This window comes from Cicer arietinum, chromosome 6 (assembly GCF_000331145.2).
Source record: "Cicer arietinum cultivar CDC Frontier isolate Library 1 chromosome 6, Cicar.CDCFrontier_v2.0, whole genome shotgun sequence".
Classification (NCBI taxonomy): domain Eukaryota; kingdom Viridiplantae; phylum Streptophyta; class Magnoliopsida; order Fabales; family Fabaceae; genus Cicer; species Cicer arietinum.
In genome coordinates this window covers 42004090-42009513 of record NC_021165.2, presented here as the reverse complement: position 1 = coordinate 42009513, position 5424 = coordinate 42004090, and positions in this window count along the sequence as shown.

The following is a 5424-nucleotide window of genomic DNA, read 5'->3' as shown; positions in this document are numbered from 1 at the left end:
TGATATCATGTCAAGTATAAATCTCTCTTTACAAAACATTTTTATGCTAAAAAAGTTTGTATTTATAAAAAACAATCAAAGAGATTTGTTCACATAAAAAATGAATTTAAGGACATAAAAAGGAAAATTTGTAGAAAATGATTTGAGTTCCATGAATGAATTAAATAGTAATCATGATCAGAATATACCTTGATAAGATCCAAAGATGCACTTGAATTAGACAAGAGGACAATGTGAATATGTGCTTCTTCTAAAGGACCACCATTCAAACTTGTACTATTCCTTTGATCTGATGGTTGACTTTCATCAAGACTCCAATAGAAGCAATTTTGGCACCATATCATTCCAATTTAGTTCTTCCAATAATTTGATCATGAGATATTTTTGGAGGAAATGTCAATAATGAGATATGTGTAGGAGTGCCGAAAACTAAATGGTTCAAACTCATTTAGAAGTTGTTGATGTTTTTTCAACCATATCATCTTAATAGAAAACATTAGACTTGATTGAATGTTAAATATAAACTGTCAAGAGCGTTCTGGAGAATGTTCTGATTTTCTGCAGAATGTTCTGCTCTTCGGCAGAATTTTCTGCTCTTCTGCAGAATGTTCTGCTTTTCTGCAGAATAATCTGCTTTTCTAGAGAATGTTTCTCTCTTCTGCAGAATGTTCTGGTACTGCTTCCAGAATGAACCTTTTTGCTTAAATTGATCATTCTCTTAGATTTTGCCTTTATTGTTCTCCAACTTTTAGAAGAAGAATGAAACAGAGACTGATTGTGAATCTCAGTTTCCTGAAAAGCATTATGTTGCTGCTGTCCAGAATATTCTTCTTCTTCATCTCCTTTGTTTTAATGTTTCCAAAGGTTAAAGGAACTCCAAATTTTTGTAATGAGAGGAGGCATCATACTTTTCCATTCATGTGTCTTGAGCATGCCTTGTCCATGTATCAATGTTCTCTCTTGATTGTTGGATGGTGTTCCTACATCACAAGTTAGTAATGATTTTGGTACCCATATTTGTTTGGGTCCTTGATGGTTAGTATATCTTCTTTTAGAAGATTTTTTAAAACTTGATCTCTTTTTAAAATAACAAGTTGATTCAAAGTGACCATTTTTGGAATAATAGGAACGCTTTGTTGTTGCTTTTCGATAAGGTTTCAAAATCGGAGTTTTAAAAGGATTTGAAATTGATTTTGCTGAAATTTCATATCGTTCTCCCTTTTTCAAACTTTCTAGAGACAAATCTGTTTTTGTTCCATAACATTCTATGTTTTGAGAACAACCTGGAGAGCGTTTATCTTTATGCAGATTTTTCAAAATTGATTCAGCTTTATTGGCAGAGTGATCTTCCCTTTTAAAAAACCTTTTGCTTTTAATATTTTCATCTCTTTTCTTAAAGTGGCAAGCAAGTTCGAGATGTCCAAGTTTCTTACAATATGAGCATTTGGTTTTGCATTTATCCTCTTTTCTTTCCGAAACAAAAGATTTCATATATTTTTGTTTTTTGAGTTTTATCAAAACCAAGACCAACTTTATCAAATATTCCCACTTGAGATCCCATGATTTTTTGAAAGGTTTCAGTAGCTTTAATAAAATTTGATAAGTCATTTCTAAGAAGTTCATTTTCAATTTTAAGAAGAACGTTCTCCGTTTTTGTTGTAGAAGGTTCTTGATTTTCAGATTCATTATTTTCCTTAAAATGAGTTTCCTGCATGTTTTGAATGATGTTTTTTAGTTCATCAATCATAACCTGAGCTTTATCTTTTTCTCTTTTTTCTTTTAAAACTTGATCCTTTAAAGAGCAACATTTTTTAACAAGCAGATTTGAATCATTAAGTAAGCTATCAAAATCTTTTTCAATTTGTTCACGTAAAAGACATGGTTTAGAATTTAATACCTCCTTGTCTTCAGTATCTGCCATTAAACATAAGCTGGCTTCTTCAGGTTCCTTTGTTTCTGATTCATCAGAATCATCCCAGGTCACCATCATCGATTTTTTCTTGAAAGGGAACTTTTTTGGTGCTCTTTTGTTCAAGGGACATTCAGTTTTATAATGTCCTTGTTTATTGCATCCAAAGCATGTGATTTGACTTTTGTCTACCTCTATTTTGAAGTTTTCTTTTTGATTCGAAAATCCCTTTTTGATATGATCCCTTCTTCTGAACATTCTCTGTATCTTTTTTGTAAGACGAACTATTTCTTCATCAACATCTTCTTGTTCGATTTCTTCTAAGTCCTCATCTGGACTTTCTTGAGATGCTTTCAAAGCTATTGCTTTTGCCCTTTTTGATTAGTTTGTCTTCTTGTAGCAGCATTTCATGTGCTCGTAATGTTCCAATCAGTTCCTCTAGTCCGAATACATCAAGATTCTTGGTCTGGCTTATGGCTGTCACCATCAGTCTCCATATTATTGGAAGACATCTCATGATCTTTCTGACGCTATCTTGTACTGAGTATGCTTTCCCTAATGAGTGCATTTCATTTACAATGGTTGTGAATCTTGAGTAAATCTCACCAATTGTTTCTCCTTCATTCATTTCAAAGAGTTCAAACTTTCTTATGCCTATATCAATCCTTGTTTCTTTCACATGGCTTGCTCCTTCGTGATGAGTTTGTAATGTGTCCCATACTTTAGCAGTTTTGCATTCATCAACTCTTTCTCTTTCTTCCCTACTTAAAGCACAAGATAAAAATAATTGAGCTTTTGAGTTTAGAAGTACCTTAGATTTTTCACCTGCTGTCCAATTTGCTTCTTTCTTTTCAGTAAAGGTTGAATCATTTTGGTCGACTCTTGGTATGAAATCTACATCTGTAATGATGCGCCACATTCCTGTATCTTGAGATTTCAAGAATAGCTGCATTTTGCTTTTCCAGAAATAGTAGTCTGCGCCATTAAAGTAAGGTGGTCTGTATGTTGACAGTCCTTCAACAATGTACATATTTTTTGACATTTTTCTTCTAGATCTTTTCTCTAACACTTGTTAGGTGTTCAAATTTTAGAGACCGAGCTTGATGCCAATTGAAGTAACAATGTCAATTTACAAGAAAGGGGGGTTTGAATTGTAAATGCACCTTTTAAAAATCCATGTTAAAAACTTAAGATAATAACTCAAGATTGATCTTGGTTATGAAAACAGAAAACGGAGAACGTTCTTGGTTTTAACCAGAAAACAGAGAAAGTTCTTGGTTAGTTTAAAATCAATTATTAAGTTTATGTATTTAACTTGATAATCAATCAAACTAAAAGTAAATAGATAAGGGGAGAGATACCACACAACGATATATCCTGGTTCACCCAAATCGGGTTACGTCCAGTCCTCACAACCGTGAGATTTTCCACTAAGTGTTTAAAACAAAGAACCTTCTTGGTTTTACAGCACCTAGTTCAGATCAACCTTGATCTGCTACAAAGTTTAAACCTTTCCACCCATAAATGAGTTCAATCAAGTCACCTATCAACCTTGATATGATTTCTTACAATCTACCCAAACTATATTAAACTCTTATAGTTTGAATTTTACAATAATGATGAGATTGCTTTGTTAGAATCTAAGAAGGCTCAACACTTGTTTGAGTTATGATTCTTTGACAAAAAAATACAAGAGAATGATTCTAAGAATCGAATGGGAAAAATCAGATTTGATTCAATGTATTTGAGTGAGAGAAATTCAAGTATGATTGAAATGAGTAATGAATTTTCTTAGTGCTTAAAGCTCTGATTTTTCCTTGTGCTTGGCCTTCCTTTTATAGGCTTTTTAGAGCATTTAATAATGGTCAAAAGAGCTGTTGGTAGTGCTCTGTCAAATTTTACCAAAACCAATATATTTGAATAAATATATTCCCGCTTTTGAACTTTGTTGACTGGGCTGGTTTCTTTGTTCTTGGTCAGATTTATCTTGTGTTTAATGATCCTTGAAGCTTCATATGTAATTATTGATGTTACAGCTTCGATCTGGAGCTTTGATTCTGTCCAAAACACTTTGGTGAATGATTATAAACTTCTGTAGAAGTAAGGAAATCAAAACTGAAATTCTGCATAAGCAGAGATTGATAATCAATCTGGAGACTGGTCTGGTCATTATGGAGAAAGATGTTTGCTGCTGAAGATCAAGTATAACAAGCTGGAGAATGTTTTATCAGTCTGGAAGCTGGTGTTGCAGTGTTGTCCAGATTGATCAGAGTGTTGTCAAGAATGTTCAGATATGTATGGTCTTGCTAATTCGTGATCTTCTCTCTTTGTGATTCGAATGCCTTCTTTGACTAAAATAGTTCCTACTTGTTCCTTGCCAAGTACTGATAACATTAGCATGAAATTCAGAGGCAGAATCTTCTTTGAAATAATGGAGATTGATTAATTTTGGAGTTGTGACAATCATTCCACTGCTGTCCAAATTGATCAGAATGTTGTCAAAAATCTGTTGGTCTTGCTAATTCGTTATATTCTCTCTTTGTGATTTGAGTAGTTTCTTTGAATCTAATCATCTCTTCCTTGCCAAGTGCTGATGATATGGATGTAAAATACAGAGACTAAAACTTCTTTTAACTAGTGGAGATTGATTGGTTTTTGAACTGTGATGATTATTCTAAAACTGGAGAATATTCTCCGTTTTCCAGATTTTACTAAGAATTTTCTCCTTTCTTGTTTGTTCAGGTTTTGATTTTCATGCTGATTTATTCTTGCTTTACTTGGATCATATCTTTGATTAATACACTTAAACACACATGTTAAATACCAAAACACTTAGAATCATGATTAACATTCTTAATTAACTTTTTGTTTGTTTTCATCAAAACATTAAATTGAGATTTTGTCTCAATAACATCAACCAAACACAAAGGTAAAGACACTAAGTCAACTCGGAAGTCCCTTCCACACACATGGATAGAAATGTCAAGACAAACACTAGAGGTATCAACAGAATCACTAGTTAGGCTATTCACAATCAAATCATACTGCAAACGAGATACAGGTAGTCCTAAACGTCTAACACAATCAAGAGACACAAAGGAATGAGTGGCATTTCAATCAAATAGTACAAATAAAGGAGTATCACTTATGAGACATGTACCTTGGATCAAGTTGTCTTTCTCAGACGTTCCTGCACCACTGAGGGCAAAGACTCTTCCATTGGATTTAGGTCGGCTGTCTTGGGAACTCTGGTTTCCAGGTTGTGGAGTCTTCCTTGGGTAGGGGCATGCGGTGCTAATGTGGCCTTGTTGTTGACAATTAAAACAAGTAATTCCAGCATCTCTACATTCATATGCCATGTGACCCTGCTTACCACACCTGTGACATCGGATAGGAGTAGCTGGATCACCATTATTACCATTGTTGTTGCGCGATACTTGACTCGTGTTGTTACTATTTCCGTTACTAACTCCTCGTCCATTGGGGTTTCCTCTACCACTCCCATAACTATAACT